Raw genomic sequence first — 26,997 nt, 5'->3', positions numbered from 1 at the left:
GCTGCACAGGGGGAATCTCGATCCGTGTCTGCTGCGGTCTCCCATTCGGTATCGGCCGCAGTGGGCTCTGCTCAGCGGAGACGTCGCTCCCAGCGTCTCGCTGGGGCTGATTCGGTGCATAGGGTCACTACTGCCTTTTCTGGCTTTCCTGTGGTACCCTGCACTGATCTGCGGCGAGCGAGCCTCTCTGGGACTAAGTCCTTGTTTACTCACACTGAGCATGCCCAGGGCAGGGTCTCCCATTGGAGGTCGAGGGCCACATGTTCGGTCACATGCTCAGGTGCTGCAGTACATTCCATTGGTCCTTCTGGAAGGTCCTGAAAGGGCAAAACATGCTCAGGTACTGCAGCACTTTCCATTGGTCCTTCTGGAAGGTCCTGAAAGGGCAAAAACTTCAGTAGCAGCTTCCTGTGCTGCAACTATATAAACTGCGCATGACCGCACGGCCATGCGCTAGTATCGTCTTTTGCTATATGCTTTGCGCCAATGTGGTCATGTGTTTGTATGTGTTCAGGGACCCGGCTGAAATAAGCCCCTAGAATGCTGGCACCTCCAGCGAGGAGATTGTGTATAAGTGTGTTCAGGGACCCGGCTGAAATAAGCCCCTAGAATGCTGGCTCCTCCGGCGAGGAGATTGAGTATGCATGCATGACCACTCACTGCTCACATCTGGGTAGTTGGCCTGTGCCTCTGTAAAAGTCTAACAGGGCACAGAGCTCACCTCTCGCGGTTACTCTGTGAAGCTAACAGAGTTAGTATATACCGCCATATAGAGCCGCCATTATTTAGCAGCAGGTACTTTCCTGCACGGTGGATCCCGGGTTGCGAACGCGCCAATTCCTTTTAATAAACAATATATTTGGTGCGTTCCGCCAACCCTAACACTCTATTTGCATGTTCAAGAACTGAGTTTTAAAGTACCCCTGCCTTTTGCATAAATATACCAAAAAAGGGGCATATAATAAACAAGCTCCACCATACAAGACTAGAAGAATAACCGAAGGAAAATGGACAACTGAGCCAAATCAAGAAATACATTTTTATTCACAAAATGTTAAAAAAGGTAAATAAATACAATCAGTACAGAAACAATTAAAAACAGGAGACGACATCATAGTGCCACATCCATGCAGGAAAAGCATATCTATCATACACGGGCAGTCCATCCATAATGCTAGGCAGCTTGATCAAAGAAATATATATTAATATAAATGCTAGTGAGTAGCCCGCCAGGGCTGTGGGGTACCCCGTACCTGGTCCGGTGTTCACAGGGGGATGTCAGGGTGGCAACCTGGTCCGTGGCCCTGGGCGCCCATGTAAAGGGAGAAAGTCTTTAAAGGGATTTGGTGAATAGAGTTTATGTTCGTGATGCCACCTGTGGTATTCGGTCAGTGGGGACCGACGCTGCTTTAACCCCTTCAAGACCCAGCCTATTTTGACCTTAAAGACCTTGCCGTTTTTTGCAATTCTGACCAGTGTCCCTTTATGAGGTAATAACTCAGGAACGCTTCAACGGATCCTAGCGGTTCTGAGATTGTTTTTTCGTGACATATTGGGCTTCATGTTAGTGGTAAATTTAGGTCAATAAATTCTGCATTTATTTGTGATAAACACGGAAATTTGGCGAAAATTTTGAAAATTTCGCAATTTTCACATTTTGAATTTTTATTCTGTTAAACCAGAGAGATATGTGACACAAAATAGTTAATAAATAACATTTCCCACATGTTTACTTTACATCAGCACAATTTTGGAAACAAAATTTTTTTTTGTTAGGAAGTTATAAGGGTTAAAATTCGACCAGCGATTTGTCATTTTTACAACGAAATTTACAAAACCATTTTTTTTAGGGACCACCTCACATTTGAAGTCAGTTTGAGGGGTCTATATGGCTGAAAATACCCAAAAGTGACACCATTCTAAAAACTGCACCCCTCAAGGTACTCAAAACCACATTCAAGAAGTTTATTAACCCTTCAGGTGCTTCACAGCAGCAGAAGCAACATGGAAGGAAAAAATGAACATTTAACTTTTTAGTCACAAAAATTATCTTTTAGCAACAATTTTTTTATTTTCCCAATGGTAAAAGGAGAAACTGAACCACGAAAGTTGTTGTCCAATTTGTCCTGAGTACGCTGATACCTCATATGTGGGGGTAAACCACTGTTTTGGCGCACGGCAGGGCTTGGAAGGGAAGGAGCGCCATTTGACTTTTTGAATCAAAAATTGGCTCCACTCTTTAGCGGACACCATGTCACGTTTGGAGAGCCCCCGTGTGCCTAAAAATTGGAGCTCCCCCACAAGTGACCCCATTTTGGAAACTAGACGCCCCAAGGAACTTATCTAGATGCATAGTGAGCACTTTGAACCCCCAGGTGCTTCACAAATTGATCCGTAAAAATGAAAAAGTACTTTTTTTTCACAAAAAAATTCTTTTAGCCTCAATTTTTTCATTTTCACATGGGCAACAGGATAAAATGGATCCTAAAATGTGTTGGGCAATTTCTCCTGAGTACACCAATACCTCACATGTGGAGGTAAACCACTGTTTGGGCACATGGTAAGGCTCGGAAGGGAAGGAGCGCCATTTGACTTTTTGAATGAAAAATTATTTCCATCGTTAGCGGACACCATGTCGCGTTTGGATAGCTCCTGTGTGCCTAAACATTGGCGCTCCCCCACAAGTGACCCCATTTTGGAAACTAGACCCCCCAAGGAACTAATTTAGATGCCTAGTGAGCACTTTAAACCCTCAGGTGCTTCACAAATTGATCTGTAAAAATGAAAAAGTACTTTTTTTTCACAAAAAAATTCTTTTCGCCTCAATTTTTTCATTTTCACATGGGCAGTAGGATAAAATGGATCATAAAATTTGTTGGGCAATTTCTCCCGAGTACGCCGATACCTCATATGTGGGGGTAAACCACTGTTTGGGCACTCGGCAGGGCTCGGAAGAGAAGGCGCGCCATTTGACTTTTTGAATGGAAAATTAGCTCCAATTGTTAGCGGACACCATGTCGCGTTTGGAGAGCCCCTGTGTGCCTAAACATTGGAGCTCCCGCACAAGTGACCCCATTTTGGAAACTAGACCCCCCAAGGAACTTATCTAGATGCATATTGAGCACTTTAAACCCCCAGGTGCTTCACAGAAGTTTATAACGCAGAGCCATGAAAATAAAAAATAATTTTTCTTTCCTCAAAAATGATTTTTTAGCCTGGAATTTCCTATTTTGCCAAGGATAATAGGAGAAATTGGACCCCAAATATTGTTGTCCAGTTTGTCCTGAGTACGCTGATACCCCATATGTGGGGGTAAACCACTGTTTGGGCGCACGGCAGGGCTCGGAAGGGATGGCACGCCATTTGGCTTTTTAAATGGAAAATTAGCTCCAATCATTAGCGGACACCATGTCACGTTTGGAGAGCCCCTGTGTGCCTAAACATTGGAGATCCCCCAGAAATGACACCATTTTAGAAACTAGACCCCCAAAGGAACTAATCTAGATGTGTGGTGAGGACTTTGAACCCCCAAGTGCTTCACAGAAGTTTATAACGCAGAGCCATGAAAAAAAAAAAAAAAATTATTTTCTCAAAAATGATCTTTTAGCCTGCAATTTTTTATTTTCCCAAGGGTAACAGGAGAAATTTGACCCCAAAAGTTGTTGTCCAGTTTCTCCTGAGTACGCTGATACCCCATATGTGGGGGTAAATCACTGTTTGGGCACATGCCGGGGCTCGGAAGTGAAGTAGTGACGTTTTGAAATGCAGACTTTGATGGAATGCTCTGTGGGCGTCACGTTGCGTTTGCAGAGCCCCTGATGTGGCTTAACAGTAGAAACCCCCCACAAGTGACCCCATTTTGGAAACTAGACCCCCAAAGGAACTTATCTAGATGTGTGGTGAGCACTTTGAACCCCCAAGTGCTTCATAGAAGTTTATAATGCAGAGCCGTGAAAATAATAAATACGTTTTCTTTCCTCAAAAATAATTATTTAGCCCAGAGTTTTTTATTTTTCCCAAGGGTAACAGGAGAAATTTGACCCCAATATTTGTTGTCCAGTTTCTCCTGAGTACGGTGATACCCCATATGTGGGGGTAAACTACTGTTTGGGCACATGCCGGGGCTTGGAATTGAAGTAGTGACGTTTTGAAATGCAGACTTTGATGGAATGCTCTGCGGGCGTCACGTTGCGTTTGCAGAGCCCCTGATGTGCCTAAACAGTAGAAACCCCCCACAAGTGACCCCATTTTGGAAACTAGACCCTGAAAGGAACTTATCTAGATGTGTGGTGAGCACTTTGAACCCCCAAGTGCTTCATAGAAGTTTATAATGCAGAGCCGTGAAAATAATAAATACGTTTTCTTTCCTCAAAAATAATTATTTAGCCCAGAATTTTTTATTTTCCCAAGGGTTACAGGAGAAATTGGACCCCAAAAGTTGTTGTCCAGTTTCTCCTGAGTACGCTGATACCCCATATGTGGGGGTAAACCACTGTTTGGGCACACGTCGGGGCTCAGAAGGGAAGTAGTGACTTTTGAAATGCAGACTTTGATGGAATGGTCTGCGGGTGTCACGTTGCGTTTGCAGAGCCCCTGGTGTGCCTAAACAGTAGAAACCCCCCACAAGTGACCCCATTTTAGAAACTAGACCCCCCAAGGAACTTATCTAGATATGTGGTGAGCACTTTGAACCCCCAAGTGCTTCACAGACGTTTACAACACAGATCCGTGAAAATAAAAAATCATTTTTCTTTCCTCAAAAATTATGTTTTAGCAAGCATTTTTTTAGATTCACAAGGGTAACAGGAGAAATTGGACCCCAGTAATTGTTGCGCAGTTTGTCCTGAGTATGCTGGTACCCCATATGTGGGGGTAAACCACTGTTTGGGCACACGTCAGGGCTCGGAAGTGAGGGAGCACCATTTGACTTTTTGAATACGAGATTGGCTGGAATCAATGGTGGCGCCATGTTGCGTTTGGAGACCCCTGATGTGCCTAAACAGTGGTAACCCCTCAATTCTAACTCCAACACTAACCCCAACACACCCCTAACCCTAATCCCAACTGTAGCCATAATCCTAATCACAACCCTAACCCCAACACACCCCTAACCACAACACTAATTCCAACCCTAACCCTAAGGCTATGTGCCCACGTTGCGGATTCGTGTGAGATATTTCCGCACCATTTTTGAAAAATCTGCGGGTAAAAGGCACTGTGTTTTACCTGCGGATTTTCCGCGGATTTCCAGTGTTTTTTGTGCGGATTTCACCTGCGGATTCCTATTGAGGAACAGGTGTAAAACGCTGCGGAATCCGCACAAAGAATTCACATGCTGCGGAAAATACAACGCAGCGTTCCCGCGCGGTATTTTCCGCATCACGGGCACAGCGGATTTGGTTTTTCATATGTTTACATGGTACTGTAAACCTGATGGAACACTGCTGCGAATCCGCAGCCAAATCCGCACCGTGTGCACATAGCCTAATTCTAAAGGTATGTGCACACGCTGCGGAAAACGCTGCGGATCCGCAGCAGTTTCCCATGAGTGTACAGTTCAATGTAAACCTATGGGAAACAAAAATCGCTGTACACATGCTGCGGAAAAACTGCACGGAAACGCAGCGGTTTACATTCCGCAGCATGTCACTTCTTTGTGCGGATTCCGCAGCGGTTTTACAACTGCTCCAATAGAAAATCGCAATTGTAAAACCGCAGTGAAATGCGCAGAAAAAAACGCGGTAAATCCGCCATAAATCCGCAGCGGTTTAGCACTGCGGATTTATCAAATCCGCAGCGGAAAAATCCGCAGAGGACCAGAATACGTGTGCACATTCCTAACCCTAACCCTACCCCTAACCCTACCCCTAACCCTAGCCCTAACCCTAACCCTACCCCTAACCCTACCCCTAACCCTACCCCTACCCCTAACCCTAACCCTACCCCTAACCCTACCCCTAACCCTAACCCTACCCCTAACCCTAACCCTATTCTAACATTAGTGGAAAAAAAAAAATTTCTTTATTTTTTTATTGTCCCTACCTATGGGGGTGACAAAGGGGGGGGGTCATTTATTATTTTTTTTATTTTGATCACTGAGATAGATTATATCTCAGTGATCAAAATGCACTTTGGAACGAATCTGCCGGCCGGCAGATTCGGCGGGCGCACTGCACATGCGCCCGCCATTTTGGAAGATGGCGGCGCCCGGGAGAAGACGGACGGGACCACGGCTGGATCGGTAAGTATGATAGGGTGGGGGGGGACCACGGGGGGGGGGATCGGAGCACGGGGGGGGGAATCGGAGCGCGGGAGGGGTGGAACGGAGCGCGGGGGGCGTGGAACGGAGCACGGGGGGGCTGGAATGGAGCACGGGGGGGTGGAACGGAGCACGGGGGGGGGTGGATCGGAGTGCAGGGGGGGTGATTGGAGCACGGGGGGGTGATTGGAGCACGGGGGGAGCGGACACGAGCACGGGGGGGAGCGGAGCACAGGGCGGAGGGGAGCCGGAGCAGTGTACCGGCCAGATCGGGGGGGTGGGGGGGCGATCGGAGGGGTGGGGTGGGGGCACACTAGTATTTCCAGCCATGGCCGATGATATTTCAGCATCGGCCATGGCTGGATTGTAATATTTCACCCGTTATAATGGGTGAAATATTACAAATCGCTCTGATTGGCAGTTTCACTTTCAACAGCCAATCAGAGCGATCGTAGCCACGAGGGGGTGAAGCCACCCCCCCTGGGCTAAACTACCACTCCCCCTGTCCCTGCAGATCGGGTGAAATGGGAGTTAACCCTTTCACCCGATCTGCAGGGACGCGATCTTTCCATGACGCCGCATAGGCGTCATGGGTCGGATTGGCACCGACTTTCATGACGCCTACGTGGCGTCAAAGGTCGGGAAGGGGTTAAGGGGTCCTCTGGGGTGATGTTATGGCAGCTAGATGGTATACCTTCCCACAGGTGAAGTCTATCCCCAGGGCACCTAGTGTGTAGTTGGAAGATGGTGAATGGTGCAGTAAAGAATGAGGACACAGGTTTGCAGTCTCTTTACCTGGTTTACTGAAGTCTTCAGGCAGCCACAGTCCAGGGTACCAGATCACAGGACAGGCAAAGTCTGGCCGGCTTAGAGGCAAATTGGGGGTTCCCTTTTCCAGGTGGAGATTAAGAGCCTTCCTTCTAGTGCGGTGGTGTTGTAGTCCCTTACTGCCTATGGCTTCAGATAAGGTCCTCACAGATCTTCTCTCTGTCCCCCTTAAACGACAGTTCAATACCTGCATGACAGGTAACTCGAGCCTTTTCACAGGGACTCTAGCACGCCCCGGGCTCTATGTGTTACTGTGTCTCAGGTGTGTGTTGTGGACAGGTAACTTGCAGTTCAGCTGTCCTGCCAGTCTCTGCTGCAAGTCGTAGAGTCCCTTACAACTTCGGTGGTCTGGCTACCGGTATCTGCGCTTCAGAAGGAGGCAGCCTGCTCTTAGCTGGTCTTCCCTGATGTTATTCTCCTGTGCTCCTCTCTCCTACGCGCTTACTGCAATATATTCAGATTCCGATGTTGTCTCTGTCCAGGAGTTGCAGAACTCTGTCGTAGCTGCACGGCTCCTCATGCATTCTTCCTGCCTCAGACTGTTCCAGTCTGCTGTCTGGCACTATCTGACTAACTTTCCCTCCAAAACTACTATATATATATATATATATATATATATATATATACAGTATATGTATATATATAGGGAGTCACCTAGTAAATAGGATCAAAAGCTCTCGCTGTTGGCCAGGAGTCTGAACATGTTGCATGCTTGTGTTTACCTGGTGACAGTTATCCTTCCTTGCTCCCAAGTGTAACATCACTGTTCCCGTGGGGAAAGCAATGTTACTGTGATGACCAGAACCCTGGGGTGCCACACTAGTTTTTCAAAGTCAGCAATTTAAGAGTAGTATTCCATCGAAAGATTTAAAAGGAGAGTATATAATCACAATGACACAATGCTATTCAATATGCAAATACAGCCAATAAAACCTACGTAGGTGGAATACACACAAATTGCCTCTACATTCTTAAGATAAAGTGCCCAGTGCCGTAGTGCAAATATTAATGGTATATATAAATATATATATGGGAGTTCAAGTGGAAAATTCAGTCAAATATCACACATAAAAGACTTTGCTACATCAAAATAGGGCATATCCATAAATGACCAACAATATACATCAGATAGTGATGGGGATAAACCAACCTGTTGAGGATGTGGAATGGAGAAGCCCCTAATCTTAAGAATGTAGAGGCAATTTGTGTGTATTCCACCTATGTAGGTTTCTCTACCTGTTTTATTGGTTGTATTTGCATATTGAATAGCATTGTGTCATTGTGACTATATATTCTCCTGTTAAAACTTTCCATGGAATACTACTTCTAAATTGCCTACTTTGAAATACTAGCATTTATATAAATATATATTTATGCATTATGGATGGACTGTCCATGTATGATGGATATGCTTTTCCTGCATGGATGTGACACTATGGTGTCGTCTCCGGTTCTTAATTGTTTCTGTACTGATTGTATTTATTTACCTTTTTTAACATTTTGTGAATGCAAATCTATTTCTTGATTTAGCTCAGTTGTCCATTTTCCTTTGCTAATGCTTAAATATCACAATCTGATGATCACAGTCAATGTGCCCCCAATAACAATGCCACAAGAACACCACCTTAATTTATGTTTCCACCACAACTAGCAGAGTTCAACAGAACCCTGCCCTCCCTAAAAACAATAGTGTCAGTGAAATGCTCCCTACAAACCGAAATTAGTGGTTTCCTTACAGCATAGTGCCTGCAAAGTGTTAAGTTTTAATTTATAGTGGTCTTGAGCAGGAAAATAGTGAGTACCTCCCTATTAAGGCAGGGTTGATAAATTGTTACACCCCACTAAAATCTACTTTTCACAAGTAAGTATCTATAAAAATAGTCAGATGCTAAGATGTTAAATGTTTCTTTTTTTATCACTGACATTGCGCTTACCTGTGCTTTACAATCTGTGCTTGCCATGCAGATGCTGAGTTGCTATTCTATTTTGCTTGCTAACCTTGCAAATAACTTCCATTAGTGCAATGAATTTTAACAGTTGGTGACTACACCTTTTATTCTGCATATATTTACTCATGAATATTATCTAGCAAGTAAGGCTTAATTTTCTTTCAAGTGTTCCATGATAAATTCTATATCATGAGGAAAGAAAAACATACTCACTTACATAGAATACATAGTATAACATTAGCTCATTTCAATAGCAATTGACCATAGTCCATTACATGATTATTTTGCTGCAATCTAAAAATCAATCTATTGAATTATTTCCTATTAATGTTTTAGGGACTTGATGATGAGACTGCAATTTTGTAATCTACTCTATTATATGGAGATTACAACTATCAGAACATTTTCAGACAGAAAACTCGAAAAGCAGTTGAGAAAAGATGTGGTTTTGAGAATGTCTTCTGGATCACTGTTGGATCATGGATCGTGATTCCACTCACGGCTGTTAGGGGCACATGACAGCTGATTAACTGAGATGCTTGCTCACCAGGGCAAGACCTATAATGCATGTATACTTCATAGTTTGTAATTGTCATTGAAAGAGTGAGCAGACGCAGTGTTAGGACTGGCGGAACGCACCAAGTAAGATGATATAGATGCGTTCGCAGTCCGGGGTCCACCGTGCAGGCGAAACCCGCTGCTAGTGAATGACAGACTATATGGCGGTACTAAAAGTATAAACACGTGGGTTAAACCTCACCCAACGTGAAGAAAGCGATCCTGTTAAGTCACAGGACCGCGGTACCGCACATAGAGCGCGAGCAAGTAGTCAGCGAACTTAACCCCGAAAGGGATTGAAGTCCGATTAGACCCTTGCTGGCACAACACCGCAACTGGGTGTGTAATGAACCTTATTAGTAATAAATGAGCACAAGAGTGCGTGCGATGCCGCACTGACGGACGCCACTAACCACCCAGGCTTGGGTATGGAAAGCGCAAGGCAAGCGCACTGCGCCGTACTGGCAGGCACAGCTATAGGACGCTGTGATGTGTGTAACATACAGATGGATAGTCGGGCGCTAGAGAGCTACCATCATCCGCGAGCAGTCAACAACTCTAGGGAGGGATACTTAGGAGCTTTCATCCATCGACATCCATCCATCTACACACACACATAATAATTGTACACTAGCGCATGGCCGTGCGGTCATGCGCAGTTTATATAGCAGCAGCACAGGAAGTGGCCACAGAAACTTTGCCCTTCCAAGACCTGCCAAGAGGACCAATGGAATGCGCTGCAGAGCCTGAGCACATGACCCTCGATCTCCAACGGGAGATCTTGCCCTGGGCATGCTCAGTGTGCGCAAATAAGGACTTAGTCCCAGAGAAGTCCTCTCGTTGCTGACCAGCACTGACTTTAATGGCAGGAGCTGAAGAAGCAGCAGTAACTCTCTGTACAGAGCGAGACCGAGCAAGACGCTGGGACTGACGTCCCTGCTGAGCAGACTCCACTGCGGCTGGATAGGAATGGGAGACCGCAGCGGAGACGGCCCGAGATTCCCCCTGTGCAGAAGTGGGAACTCGAGACCTAACACTCAGGCTGATGTTTTTGCTACAAACAAGTTATTGAATTTTACCTGGAACATTTCTTATTGCCCATCAGAAGAATCATGCCTTCCCAACAAGGCAGGTCTTCTGGAATTTTGGATTTTTGCATGCAGAATGGGATTCTTTAGACCATTTATGGCCATTCTTGCAGTGAAAGAATGAGAGGGGCTAGCACTAACCCAGCTCTGCTTAGTCTATAGAAGTTGATGTTGGTCATTGCTTAGTAAACAATCAGACAACGTTGGGCTAGTGCAAAGAGCGAGATTACACAATGATGTACATCATATTGCATATTCGCTATGAGAGGAGCCATAGAGGGGTGTGGGATCCTGCACTGCATACCATGATTTCTCAGCTTTGGCCTGACTTTTTCTAGAAAATATTCTGCTTGGTTTTGCCAAAAACGTATCTTTAGATAAATCACCAGTCTGGGGCCACCCACTCTTTATTCGGTAAAAAGGGCAGCTCCAAATTGGTCATAGGTAAAGATGAGCGAATGTTTGCCAGCTTCAATTAATTTTCCTCAAAAATTTGATTTGTGACAAATCTAAAAACTGCAAAGTTTCTAAGTGCCTAAAACAGATGTGTTAAAATCTTAGCAGTCTCATAGGGCTGTAATGAATCCCCTTTGAACGTTTGACCACAAACACAGCCTTATCTGTGTCCAAGTGATGTTAACATATACGGCTGTGAGGAAACGGATACTAACTGATACTAACTGATGGTAACCGACAGTCCATTTAACAACATTGCGTTAGTAAAGTTTTTAAGCTATTTAAATTATAAAAAGGTCCAAAAATTATTCCTTTTTAGGTGCAGGTGCCTGCATTGCCGATGTTATACACAGATAGTGCAACAGAAGTAGCTGTAGCTTTTTCATAAGGGTTGATGCAATCTATGCTTGTTTGGGGAGTATGAAGATATTTGCTCATTGCTAAATGAAGGAGTAATAGCTTTCTCACAAACTGAACCAAAATCATCCCTTTATTTAAGGAGCAGAAACAAGTGTGTTATTTGTATTTAAATTGAAGTAAAAAATGTCTCTTTTGGGGTTCACAAAATATTTTGTTAATCTCAAAATGACTAAACAATTAAAATACAAACAAAGGGTATTGAGATAGCATCAAACGTTAACATCGTGTAGATGCAAAAATGTGGGATGATCCCTTTCCCTTAGCAAAATCTGAGTAAAGGAAGTGTCTTCAGCATCCAATAATCAACTTGTGTTATGGTATCATAAATATAGGAAGCAAGGCAACGTTTCAACCTCTATCATAAATGTGAGTCTTTATCAAGCTATCTATCTAGCTTGATGAAGATTTTTACTTGTCGTGGAAATGTTGCTGCTGCTTCTGCATTTGTGATCTCATAATAAAGCAAGTGGATCATTATTGGATGCTGAAGCCATCTTCTAGTACTTACTCAATTACAATGGTTTTTATCAAGCCTTCTATAAATTATCACTTTATTTAGAGACCAGGCACAAGTTAGCTGTTTTCAAATTGAAGAAGCAATGGCATGATAATAAATTGGTTAAAAAAAAAAAAATCCTATTTTGGAAGCCTTTCATGTATATGTACCCTGAAGAGGGTGTGCTACCCAGCAGAGGGAAATCAAGGTTAGCCAGGGCCCAGTGCATTCAAAGTGTCTAGGCCCCCTCAGCACCCCATGTACTATTTGACACTATATTTTTGAGAGGTCATGTGATAGGTCACATGAAGGACACACAAGTGCGCTAATGCACAACTGCAGATAAAAGGAGAAAAGCAGCATCAATTTTATTACCTTATGCTCAGCACTATACATAACAAGACAGTTAACTATTTCATAATGTGTGGGGCAATAATGAACAAGAGGTGATGATATGAAATACAGGAATACTATTTAATAATGGACAGTGTTATACATAACAAGAAAGGACCCTATATACTAAGGGAAGGTGCTATACATAAAAAGGGAGATTCTTTTATAGGCAAGAGTATTATTCAAATCACCTGTATGTAATTAAAGCTGCATTTATTCTGAAAGACAATGTGAATAAGCATTCTTAAAATGAACATGATAGCTGGTAAATGCTGCCTGATGAACGTGCATTATGTACCAGGCACTGGCTGTTTAATCTCAGTAAGGTGTGTTTGACTCTGAAAAGCTGCATTTCAGGGAAAAACATACTTTAAAAGTGACTGTGTCGGAGCCGCGCTACAGTCTAGTCAGACAGGCAGGTCTTCGGTAGCATTTCTCTGCTCGCTCTCCCGAGTGACAAGTCTCTCATTATACATGCGTAGACAGAGACCTGTGAATCCAGGGCAACAAGCAGGGAGAAGCCACCGGGGATCCCACTGTCAAACTAGTCTCCAGCATGGCTCGATCCCCTGTGGTAGAAAAATATAATGAGTCAGACAAGGAGATGTCTGGTAGTATAGGCCATAAATAGTAGCAGAGCAGTTTAGCACTATATAACACAAGTGTTGAGTAGCTGATGTGGCTGTGCAATGGCAGTAGCCATGGCAGAAGCCATGCAGTATCAAAATAAAACTTGTCAGTCAAGGAGATATCTAGCAGTGTGGTGCCAAAAACAGCAGCCGCATCACTACAGCATAAATGATATGATTGACAGGGAGTGTCTCCTTTGTGATTTATATACAGTAGTGTCTGTGTCTCCTTTGTGATGTATATTACAGTCTCCGTGTCTCCAATATGGTGTACACAGCAGACATGTATTGTGTTCTGTACAACATGCTGTTGTGAGCAGTTCATTTCAAAACTTATCATCGCAAAGAGTTGACTACACTTCAGACTCACCAACACAAACCTGGAAAAGCAGTCACAAGTAGCGACATCATCAATACCTCCTACCATCACACACCTCACCAAAGAAAAGTGGCTCCAGCCATCACATTAGGAATGAGCTAATTAAATGTTTGACCAAATATAGAAGGCTAATTTTTAGGTTGATTATTTTGAAGAGAAAATTTTTTGAGAGAAATGATTTCTTACCTCTGCTATACAGTATGCTAGCTTGCTGACTTGGTCCTCACGTGCCATAACTACAACATTTTAACAGCTTCTATATTGGAAATTTTAAAAACCCCTTTAACGGTTCACCATCTAACAATACAAACTTCAAATGCAATTCCTGCTACTGAAAAGTAGCTGGTAAATTTCCGATATCTTCTCCTTTTACAAAACAAAAATCCAGCAAAAGTATTCTTAGAGGTCATTGTTAAAGATTCTGATGTGCTCTTCTATATCTTGAGGCATATCATGTGCCAGGCATTATTGCCACTTAGAGATTAAAAATACTCACATTAACCACTGTGACAGCAGATGCTGAAAATATTTTTCTGATTATCCAGCATATTGAATTATTCAAGCCCCTGTCTGGAAGACAGGCGTAAAAAAAGAAGGCCTGCCAATGATATGCACATAGGGGAATCATAGATTGTCTTTTAAATAGATATTCGCTCCTGTTTTCTTTTTACACAGTCAACAGAGACATGCCCAAATTATGCCGAGAGAAACATTGACTATGCATATATTTCCTAAGCAGCAAATTGTAGCTTTCTATAACATTTTCATTATTCATTACTTATTTAAATTAGGTGTATAGTTCACTTTTATGTATCTGCTATGTTTAAGCCAAAACATTGTTAATATTTACATTAATATGAAATGAAAGAAAATGTATTGTTAATGAAAAATTTTTTCCCTCTATTGAAAACTTTTGTTAAAGGGGTAATTGCAAAATCACAATGTTTTCTTATAATTATGTGTATATATATTTATTTATATCAGAGGGGAAGAGAGAAACCGGTGGCACTCAAAGGTCAGCAGAACATACATTTTCTTTTATTCGAGACAAATCATGGCTACAAGGGAGCATGTAAAATCGTGGTCGATGGCCATTTCATGTCAATCAGACATTTCAACGGGTCCAAGCATGTGTGTAATGATTGATGTGAAATGGCCGTCCACGATTTTACCCGCTCCCCTGCATCCATGATTTGTTTCAAATAAAAGATTTATTTTCTACAGACCTTTGAGTGCCACTGGTTTCCTTCTCCCCCTCTGGATTCTACAGGACCCTGTTCCGTCCTCAGTGAAGCACCAGGTGAGAGAAGCTATAAGAACTGCTGGTTCCTGCTGAAGGCTGCAAAAGGTATTTGCCACTATGTTTGGCGCTGTTTTTCTCTCACCCATAGATATTTATTTATTTGTGCTAAGATAACTCATGTTCAAATCGTCCCCATTTTGCACTAATCACCTTTACTAATAATGCCCACGTAGGCTCACGCTACCCTACAGTTGCCATTGGATTTATCCTGCTGTACTTCTACAAACCAGCTCCTTAAAATCTAATATATAAAGCTGAATGTGTGTGTGTGTGTATGTATGTATGTATGTATGTCCGGGATTGGCATCTGCACCGTCGCAGCTACAGCCACAAAATTTTGCACAGTCACACGTCTGGACCCCGAGAGTGTCATAGGCTATATTGTGAGGTGAAATTTTAACCCCGCGCGTTCCAATTCACCAAACAATTTTGCCCCTATCTACATAATGGGGAAAAAAGTGAAAGGAAAAGTGTTGGAGGCGTCGTAGCTGCAGCCACAAAATTTTGCACAGTCACACGTCTGGACCCTGAGAGCGTCATAGGCTATGTTGTGAGGTGAAATTTTAACCCCGCGCTTTCCAATTCACCAAACAATTTTGCCCCTATCTACATAATGGAGAAAAAGGAAAAGGAAAAGTGTTGGAGGCGTCGCAGCTACAGCCACAAAATTTTGCACAGTCACACGTCTGGACCCCGAGAGCGTCATAGGCTACGTTGTGAGGCGAAATTTTAACCCCGCGCGTTCCAATTCACCAAACAATTTTGCCCCTATCTACATAATGGGGAAAAAAGTGAAAGGAAAAGTGTTGGAGGCGTCGTAGCTACAGCCACAAAATTTTGCACAGTCACACGTCTGGACCCCGAGAGCGTCATAGGCTATGTTGTGAGGTGAAATTTTAACCCCGCGCTTTCCAATTCACCAAAAAATGTTGCCCCTATCTACATAATGGGAAAAAATGAAAGGAAAAGTGTAGGAGGCAAATTGACAGCTGCCAGATGTGAACAAGGGGGACTTAAAGAATGAGAGCGATAGCGCCAAAGAGTATATACCATACAGTTGCTAAGGTGGGGCCCCGACATGGGATACTCACCACACACGGGGATATGAACACACACACAAAATGCGCCACACACTACCACGTGCTTGAACACATATTACCCTCAGCACACATTTCACCACAAATACACCAACCTCGCCACATAAAAGTCGAAACACAAAAGTCGCCGCTCAAAACTCGCCACGCGCAGAACTCGCCACATGCAAAAACTAGGCTCTTGCAAAACTCGCCACAAGTACAAAACTCACCTCATGGAAAACTCACCACACGCAAAACTTGCACACGCGCAAAAATTGCCACATGCACAAAAGTTGCAACACATGCAAAAGTTGCCTCACACAAAACTTGCACATACTCAAAAGGCACCACACATAAAACTCGCCACGCGCAAAACTCGCCATGCGCAAAACTTGCTGCACACAACTTGCTACACTAACCTGTCACATGCAACTCGACACACAAAAAGTTGCCACACAAAACTCATCTCACAAAAGTCGCTATATGCATGTCGCCACACGCAACTCAACACACACAACTTGACAAACGAAACTCGCCATAAAACACACACAAGTCTGGTATTATCCTTCAAAAATAAAAATCTGATTAATAAGCAGACAAACTACAACAAATGTACCATATAGGAAATACGGCAGTTATCAGCCACATGACCTGTCTATTATGTGTATGTGTGAGCTAATATATACTGCCAAGGGGAGGGCTTCCTGTTGGCTGGGGATTTATCAGGCTGCCAATTTAGCTTACAAATACTGAGGTAAAAATACTGAGCTAATAACGTGTGAACGAGGTCTAATACAGGAGGAGATGACATACAGATACATACTATATACAGGGGAGATGATACACAGATATATACTATATACAGGAGAGATGACACACAGGTATATACTATATAGAGGAAGAGATGACATACAGGTACATATATACAGGAGGAGATGACATATAGGTATATACTTTATACAGGTGGAGATGACACACAGGTATATACTATATACAGGAGCAGATGACCTACAGGTATATACTATATAAAGGAGGAGATGACATACAGGTATATGCTATATATAGAAGATGACATGCAGGTATATACTATATACAGGAGGAGATGACACACAGGTATATACTATATACAGGAGGAGATGACATACAGGTATATACTATATATAGAAGGAGATGACATTCAGGTATATACTATATATAGGGGAGATGACACACAGCAGGTATATACTATATACAGGGGAGATGACATACAGGTATATACTATATACAGGAGATGACATACAGATGTATACTATATATAAGGGAGATGACAAACATGTATATACTGAGGTGATGAGGTGAAAATGAGAGGTGTGAGGTGAAAATGAAAAGGTGTGAGTGCAAAATGAGAGGAGTGAGGAAAAATAGTGGAGTGATCAGAAAATGACAGATGTGAGGTTGAAATGACAAGTGTTAGGGGGGAATGAGAGGAGTGAGGGAGAAAATGAGAGGTGTGAGGGAGAAAATGAGAGATGTGAGGGGGAAAATGAAAGATGTGATTGGGAAAATGAGAGGCGTGATGGGAAAATAAGAGAAGTGAGGTGCTATAACTAACCACAGATATTTACTATGCCCAGGCAACGCCGGGCTCTTCAGCTAGTTACCTCATAAGCAACAACTTAAAAGCTGTAACAGCTATAAATACTGAATCCAAAACCAAGTTCCTAATTGCCATACAGACGCAATAAAGTAAATACACAATGCACTATAGTAATCAATATAGTAATGTTTATTAATAATTAATACAATAAAAGAGCAATAAATAAATAACTAAAAAAGACCTCCTATATAGTGGAACGGATCATGCACATAACATCAACACTACAAAACCTGTGAGGTAATGGACTGACTCCAAAGATACAAAAATACAAAAATACAAAAAACCTGCCTATTTGAATGAATAGCATATAGCCGGGCGGTATTACCATCCACAAACCAGCTTTCAAAATGACAGGTAATTGAAGTACTAAGGCTCCCTTAAACTATCATTACCATAAGGCATATGAATAGTTACTTACGTAGCCACCCTCAAAATACATCCAAAATTCATATTTGCAGATCGACAGAGCAGGCCATATTAAGTAGAACTTACACAGTGTAGGATGTCCGTGCCACCGTTCCTTTACCCCGATGCGCGTTTCATAACACTTCCTCAGGGGGCGTCCAGCTATAAATGTATGATTAAAGAGATCAACTGAAGTTATTAAAGGGAACCTATCAGCAGTTTTGACCGATATAAGATACGGCCACCGCCTTTCAGGGCTTATCTACAGCATTCTATAATGCTGTAGATAAGCCACAATCTGACCTGAAAGATAAGAAAAATAACTTTTATTACACTCACCTGGGGGGCGGTCCGGTCCTATGGGTGTTAGGGGTCGAGTTCCCGCTTCTGCACAGGGGGAATCTCGAGCCACTTCCGCTGCGGTCTCCCATTCTTGTCCAGCCGCAGTGGAGCCTGCTCAGCAAGGACGTCGGTCCCAGCGTCTTGCTCATTCTCACTCTGTTCTGAGAGTTAGTGCTGCTTCTCCAGTCTCTGCCATTAAAGTCAGTGCTGGTCAGCAGCGAGCGGACTTCTCTGGGACTAAGTCCTTGTCTGCATGTACTGAGCATGCCCAGCGTAAGGTCTCCCGTTGGAGATCGAGGGTCATGTGCTCAGGCTCTGCAGCACATTCCATTGGTCCTCTTGGCAGGTCCTAGAAGGGCAAAAGTGCTGTGGCCACTTCCTGTGCTGCTGCTATATAAACTGCGCATGACCGCACGGCCATGCGCTAGTATTGTCTTACAATTGCTTATGTGTATATGTTGTGAGTGCAAGTCGTCCTTGGAAACCCCTACCCTATTGAATGTCTGTTCGCGGAAGGTGTGTGGCTGCTACCTAGCGCCCGACTTAGCCTACAGCACTAAACACACATCACAGCGTCCTGTAGCTGTGCCTGCCAGTACGGCGCCGTGCGCCTGCCTTGCGCTTTCCATACCCGAGTCTGGGTGGTTAGTGGCGTCCGTTAGTGCGGCATCGCTCGCACTCTTGTGCACATAGTTTTCTTAAGGTTCTCTACACACCCAGTTGCGGTGTTACGCCAGCAAGGGTCTAATCGGGCTCCAATCCCTTCTGGGGTTAAGTCCGCTGACCACTTGCTCGCGCACTGGTGCGGTACTGCGGTCCTGTGAATTAACAGGATCGCTTTCTTCACGCTGGGTGAGGTTTAACCCACGCGTGTATACTTTGGTGTACCGCCATATTGTCTGCAAATTGCTAGCAGCAGGTTCTCACCTGCACGGTGGACCCCGGACTGCGAACGCACCTTTATCATCTGTCTTGGTGCGTTCCGCCAGTCCTAACAGAATACTAGCGCCAGGGTCTGGCTAGTAAAATGGCGGACGATCAGCGTTTACAGCGGTACATCCAGCAGCTGGAGGGAAGGTTGGCGGCTTTTGAGCGTTCAACCTCAGCTGTGGATGTTACTGCTGTCGCTGTTCAGGCTGCAAGTGTGGCTGCAGCTACCTTGTCCACTGCCGCTCCTGTACCGACGCTATCTCGCCTCCCGCTACCAGAGAAATTTTCTGGTGACAGTAAGTCCTGTAGGGGTTTCGTGAGTCAGTGCTCAATACATCTCGAGCTTCTGGCCTCTCGTTTCCCTACAGAGCGGGCTAAGGTGGGCTTTATAATTTCCTTATTGTCGGACAGGGCGTTGCAGTGGGCTACGCCGCTGTGGGAGCGTGGCGATCATGTGGTGCAGAGTGCTCCGTTATTCCTGAGCACTCTGAAACAGGTCTTTCTAGGACCTCGTGTCACCCATGACACGGCGCTCCAACTGTTGGCACTGACTCAGGGCTCGTCCTTGGTCAGCCTTTTTGCCGTCCATTTCCGCACTCTGGCATCTGAGCTGGAGTGGTCGGATAAAGCCCTTATCCCTATATTTTGGAGGGGGCTGGCTGACCACGTTAAGGACGCTCTGGCCACTAGGGAGATTCCCGCCACACTGGAGGAGTTAATAGCAGTATCTACTCGCATTGACCTCCGTTTTCACGAGCGGAGGTTAGAGCGAGCCCAGTGTAGGCAGAGGTTTCGGCTGGCTCCCACCTTCGCCAAACCTTTGGAATCTCCAGTTCAGGCTCCTGAGTTCCAGGAACCTAAGGTGGTGTCACGAGCGGGATCTAAGTCCCAGACTGCTCGTGCACTCCAGGGTTGCCATGTTTGCCAACAGTCAGGACATCTTGCCACCAGATGTCATCAGCGGTCGAGGAAACGTCAGCGTCTAGTGGTAGTAGGTGGAGGTGCACTAGACACAGCGACGTTTGCCTCCAAATTGTCCTTTAAGGGGACAATTACCTTTGGCTCATCCTCCCACTCGGTAGACCTCTGCGTGGATTCTGGGGCGGAGGGCAATTTTATGTCTTCTGCCTTCGCCCAACGTCACGCAATACCCCTGGTTATGCTATCCCAACCAGTAACGGTACGAGTGGTGAATGGGTCGACACTCCCCGCACAGATAACACATCAGACCATCCCTGTTACTCTGTCCCTGTCGCCATCCCATCAGGAGATTATTTCTCTGCTCATCATTCCTGAGGGTATTGATGAGGTCCTGTTGGGGATACCTTGGCTACGGTACCACTCTCCTCACATCGAGTGGTCCTCAGGCAGAATTCTGGGATGGGGTGAATCATGTGGGGGTAGGTGTCACCGAGAGTGCGTTCAGGTTGCTACTACTGAGGTACCCGCAGATCTATCCTCTCTCCCCAAGCAATATTGGTCTTATGCAGACGTGTTCTCCAAGAAGGCGGCGGAGACCCTTCCGCCCCATCGCCCCTATGACTGTCCTATCGATCTCTTGCCTGGTGCTGAGCCTCCCCGGGGTCGAGTCTATCCATTATCTCTCCCGGAAACGGAGGCAATGTCTCAGTACATACAAGAGAATCTGGCAAGAGGGTTCATTAGGAAGTCAGTGTCACCTGCTGGGGCAGGTTTCTTCTTCGTGCAGAAGAAGAATGGAGAGCTACGTCCATGCATAGACTACAGGGGTCTTAATGCTATCACAGTTAAGAACAAGTACCCTTTGCCGTTGATTTCTGAGCTTTTCGATAGGCTTCGGGGAGCTAGAGTGTTTACGAAACTAGATCTGCGGGGTGCTTACAACCTGATTCGCATCCGTGAGGGGGACGAGTGGAAAACGGCATTTAACACCAGAGATGGGCACTATGAGTATCTGGTGATGCCCTTCGGGCTCTGTAATGCACCTGCCGTTTTTCAAGACTTTGTCAATGACATCTTCCGGGATATGCTTTCCACCTCGGTTGTAGTCTATCTGGATGATATTCTCATCTTTTCTCCAGATATTGACTCCCACCGGAGAGATGTTGGCAGAGTCTTCGACCTCCTACGGGCAAACTCTCTTTACGCAAAGTTGGAGAAGTGTGTGTTTGAGCAGGAGTCCTTACCTTTCCTGGGCTATATCATCTCCGCCCAGGGATTGGCTATGGATCCTGCCAAACTACAGGCTGTGATGGACTGGCAAGAGCCCCATTCTCTTAAAGCAGTGCAGCGCTTTATGGGGTTCATAAACTATTACCGCCAGTTCATTCCCCACTTCTCAACTCTGGTAGCTCCCTTGGTAGCCCTCACCAAGAAGGGAGCGAATCCCAAATTGTGGTCGGAAGAGGTCTCCAAGGCCTTCACTTCTATTAAGTCCCACTTTGCTAGCGCTCCCATCTTACATCGTCCCGATGTGGATAAGCCATTCCTACTGGAGGTGGATGCCTCGTCCGTTGGTGCTGGAGCAGTCCTCTACCAAAAGGATGCTCAAGGTCGGAAGCATCCATGCTCCTTCTTCTCCAAGACCTTCACGCCAGCGGAAAGGAACTACTCCATCGGGGACAGGGAGTTGCTAGCAATGAAGTTGGCCTTTTCGGAGTGGAGACACCTTCTGGAAGGTGCGCGGTTCCCCTTCCAAGTTTACACGGACCACAAAAATTTGGTCTATTTGCAGACAGCCCAGCGGCTAAATTCTCGCCAGGCCAGATGGTCCCTGTTCTTCTCCCGGTTCCACTTTTCCCTTCATTATCTCGCCGGGGAGAAGAATATCCGTGCTGACGCTCTCTCTCGCTCCCTTATGTCAACTGAGGAGGAGGAAGAGGAGCCTCGGCTTATTGTCCCTTCCGAGAGCCTGAGAACCGTGGCGCCGGTTTCGCTAGAGTCTGTGCCTCCGGGCAAGACTTTTGTGCCCATTAATTTGCGACCGGAGGTTCTCTCTTGGGCTCATTCGTCCAGGGTGGGTGGACACTTTGGGACAAAGAGGACATCTGAGCTACTGGCGAGGACGTACTGGTGGCCGCATATGGTCCGGGATGTCAGGGATTATGTTCTGGCGTGTGTCTCCTGCGCCAAAAATAAATCTCCGCGTCAAAGGCCAGCTGGTTTGCTCTATCCCTTGCCGGTGGCAGATAGGCCCTGGGAGATGGTCGGGATGGACTTTGTTGTGGGTTTGCCCAAGTCTCGCGGCTGTACCATCATTTGGGTCATCACCGATCATTTCTCAAAAATGGTGCATTTGGTGCCGCTGCCGCGGTTACCTTCTGCACGGGCCTTGGCAGCGTTGTTCATTAAACATATCTTCCGCCTACATGGTATGCCAGACAAAATTGTCAGTGACCGGGGTCCCCAGTTTGCGTCTCGGTTCTGGAGAGAGCTCTGTCGTCTTCTCAGTATTGAGTTGAATCTCTCTTCCGCTTATCATCCCGAGACGAATGGGTTGGTAGAGAGGGCCAACCAGACCTTGGTCACATACCTGCGACATTTTGTTTCAGCCAGGCAGGATGACTGGGCATCCTTGCTATCATGGGCAGAGTTTGCACTGAACAACGCCGTAGCCGACTCCACTGGACAAACCCCATTCCTCCTCAACTATGGTCAGCATCCACGGGTACCTGTGCCTATGCCCGTGTCTTCCGCCGACTCCAGGGTGGCAGACTGGGCTGTGGAGGCACGGGATATTTGGGACCGCACTCAGGATGCCATTCGGGCCTCTAAGGAGAGAATGAGGTCCTCCGCTGATGCTCATCGGCGCCCCGCCCCGACCTTTGCTCCTGGCGACTTGGTGTGGCTCTCCGCCCGTAACATCAGGCTGCGAGTTGAGTCCACTAAATTTGCTCCTCGCTACTTGGGTCCATTCAAGGTCCTCGAGCAGGTTAATCCTGTGGTCTATCGTTTGGCCCTTCCGCCACGCCTGGGTATCACCGACACCTTTCATGTGTCCCTCTTGAAACCCGTGTATATGTCCCGCTTTTCCGAGTCATCTGCTGGGACATCGGGTTCGTCTACGGACGATTATGAGGTGAACGCTATTTTGGGGTGCAAGGTGGTGCGTGGTAAAAAATTTTATTTGGTGGACTGGAAGGGTTATGGCCCCGAGGACAGGTCCTGGGAGCCTGTTGAGCACATTCGGGCTCCGCAGCTCATTGCTGCCTTCGAACGTAGCGAGGCCCAAGGAGGGGGGGGCCCTAGGAGGGGGGGTGATGTTAGGGGTCGAGTTCCCGCTTCTGCACAGGGGGAATCTCGAGCCACTTCCGCTGCGGTCTCCCATTCTTGTCCAGCCGCAGTGGAGCCTGCTCAGCAAGGACGTCGGTCCCAGCGTCTTGCTCATTCTCACTCTGTTCTGAGAGTTAGTGCTGCTTCTCCAGTCTCTGCCATTAAAGTCAGTGCTGGTCAGCAGCGAGCGGACTTCTCTGGGACTAAGTCCTTGTCTGCATGTACTGAGCATGCCCAGCGTAAGGTCTCCCGTTGGAGATCGAGGGTCATGTGCTCAGGCTCTGCAGCACATTCCATTGGTCCTCTTGGCAGGTCCTAGAAGGGCAAAAGTGCCGTGGCCACTTCCTGTGCTGCTGCTATATAAACTGCGCATGACCGCACGGCCATGCGCTAGTATTGTCTTACAATTGCTTATGTGTGTATGTTGTGAGTGCAAGTCGTCCTTGGAAACCCCTACCCTATTGAATGTCTGTTCGCGGAAGGTGTGTGGCTGCTACCTAGCGCCCGACTTAGCCTACAGCACTAAACACACATCACAGCGTCCTGTAGCTGTGCCTGCCAGTACGGCGCCGTGCGCCTGCCTTGCGCTTTCCATACCCGAGTCTGGGTGGTTAGTGGCGTCCGTTAGTGCGGCATCGCTCGCACTCTTGTGCACATAGTTTTCTTAAGGTTCTCTACACACCCAGTTGCGGTGTTACGCCAGCAAGGGTCTAATCGGGCTCCAATCCCTTCTGGGGTTAAGTCCGCTGACCACTTGCTCGCGCACTAGTGCGGTACTGCGGTCCTGTGAATTAACAGGATCGCTTTCTTCACGCTGGGTGAGGTTTAACCCACGCGTGTATACTTTAGTGTACCGCCATATTGTCTGCAAATTGCTAGCAGCAGGTTCTCACCTGCACGGTGGACCCCGGACTGCGAACGCACCTTTATCATCTGTCTTGGTGCGTTCCGCCAGTCCTAACAGAGGGTGTCACAGGTCTTGGTCCAGCACCTCTCATCTTCTTATGATCGCCGCCCTCCTGCTTGATTAATGGCTCCCCAGAATCATGCTCCTGCGCAGGCGTATTTATCTGCCTGTTGAGGGCAGAGCAAGTTACTGCAGTGCCCAGACACCAGGAAAGGTCAGAGAGGCCCAGCGCCTGCGCTAATAACTACGCCTGCGCTTGAGCGTGGTGCCGGGGAGTCATGATGCAAGCAGGAGGTCGGCATTGCAAGAAGATGGGAGGCGCCGGACCCAGACCTGAAATACCCATCGGACCTGACTGCCCTTGGGTGAGTATAATAAAAATTATTTTTCTTATCTTTCAGGTCGGATTGGGGGCTTATCTGTAGCATTATAGAATGCTGTAAAATAGCCCTGAAAGGTGGTGGCTGTATCTTATATCTGCCAAACCTGGCGACAAGTTTGCTTTAAACAATATTATAATCCACCAGTGATCTTCTTACACAAGTTCAAAAAGTTTTGCTGATTATTTTTCTCAGCATGAGCTCACAAAAATGGTTGGCTTCAGACAACTCTGGCTCTATCTGCTCCACAAGCTCTTACAATGAAGAGGAGGAAAGTGATCTAGGCTCAAATATTGTATCAGGTAAGTCCAACCTATTGATTTATCCTCAACTTCCTCACCAGCCTGACACTTTGCAACATGTTTAATGCCATACATCCAAGATTCAGTTGAACTGAGAGATATACAAGTACATATGGCTACGATGGTGGATTCACACTCTAGCTACCCCACTGCTAGCCCTGTTGTGAATTCTGTGGCAGAGCTCCCTCCTGTGGTCACAAGTGGTACTTCGGCTGGTTCTCTCTGTGAGCTTCAGTTGGTGGAGGAAAGTGGTACTGCGGCTTCTGAGTTTCCTTCCTCAGGTGAAGTGGGGAAGTCGTTAGGTGCTGCTCTATTTAACTCCACCTAGTGCTTTGATCCTGGCCTCCAGTCAATGTTCTAGTATTGGACCTGTTTCCTCCTGGATCGTTCCTGTGGCCTGCTGCTCTGCATAGCTAAGTTCCTCTTTGCTATTTGTTTGCTGTTTTTTTCTGTCCAGCTTGTCAATTTGTTTTTTACTGCTTGCTGGAAGCTCTGGGACGCAGAGGGTGTACCTCCGTGCCGTTAGTTCGGTACGGAGGGTCTTTTTGCCCTCTTTGCGTGGTTTTTGTAGGGTTTTGTGTTGACCGCAAAGTTACCTTTCCTATCCTCGCTCTGTTCAGAAAGTTGGGCCTCACTTTGCTAAATCTATTTCATCTCTACGTTTGTCTTTTCATCTTAACTCACAGTCATTATATGTGGGGGCTGCCTTTTCCTTTGGGGTATTTCTCTGAGGCAAGGTAGGCTTATTTTCTATCTTCAGGCTAGCTAGTTTCTCAGGCCGTGCCGAGTTGCATAGGGAGCGTTAGGCGCAATCCACGGCTGCCTTTAGTGTGGTTTGAGAGGATTAGGGATTGCGGTCAACAAAGTTCCCACGTCTCAGAGCTCGTTCTTGTTTTTTGGGTTATTGCCAGGTCACTGTATGTGCGCTGACCTCTATGTCCATTGTGGTACTGAATTACCTTTCATAACAGTACTGGAGGCCAAAAGTACTAATGATTCCCAATAGAGGGAAAAAAGAAGTTCTGAGACCATTTTTTTTTCTTTGCACTGTGTTTTGCCTTTTTTTTACCCTAGACATTTGGGTGGTTCAGGACACAGGTGTAGCAATGGACATTAAAGGTCTGTCTTCATGTGTGGATCAGCTCACGGCAAGAGTACAAAGTATTCAAGACTTTGTGGTTCAGAATTCTATGTTAGAACCAAGAATTCCTATTCCTGATTTGTTTTTTGGAGATAGAACTAAATTTCTGAGTTTCAAAAATAATTGTAAACTATTTCTGGCTTTGAAACCTCGCTCCTCTGGTGACCCAGTTCAACAAGTTAGGATCGTTATTTATTTTTTTGCGTGGCGACCCTCAGGACTGGGCATTTTCTCTTGCGTCAGGAGATCCTGCATTAAGTAATATCGATGCATTTTTCCTGGCGCTCGGATTGCTGTACGATGAGCCTAATTCTGTGGATCAGGCAGAGAAGAATTTGCTGGCTCTTTGTCAGGGTCAGAATGAAATAGAGGTATATTGTCAGAAATTTAGAAAGTGGTCCGTACTCACTCAGTGGAATGAAGGTGCGCTCGCAGCTATTTTCAGAAAAGGTCTCTCTGAAGCCCTTAAGGATGTCATGGTGGGATTTCCTATGCCTGCTGGTCTGAATGAGTCTATGTCTTTGGCCATTCAGATCGGTCGACGCTTGCGCGAGCGTAAATCTGTGCACCATTTGGCGGTATTACCTGAGCTTAAACCTGAGCCTATGCAGTGCGATAGGACTTTGACCAGAGTTGAACGGCAAGAACACAGACGTCTGAATGGGCTGTGTTTCTACTGTGGTGATTCCACTCATGCTATCTCTGATTGTCCTAAGTGCACTAAGCGGTTCGCTAGGTCTGCCACCATTGGTACGGTACAGTCAAAATTTCTTCTGTCGGTTACCTTGATCTGCTCTTTGTCATCTTATTCTGTCATGGCATTTGTGGACTCAGGCGCTGCTCTGAATTTGATGGACTTGAAGTATGCT

The sequence above is a fragment of the Ranitomeya imitator genome, chromosome 4 (assembly GCF_032444005.1).
Source record: "Ranitomeya imitator isolate aRanImi1 chromosome 4, aRanImi1.pri, whole genome shotgun sequence".
Taxonomy (NCBI): Eukaryota; Metazoa; Chordata; class Amphibia; order Anura; family Dendrobatidae; genus Ranitomeya; species Ranitomeya imitator.
Note: the sequence above shows the minus strand (reverse complement) of the source record.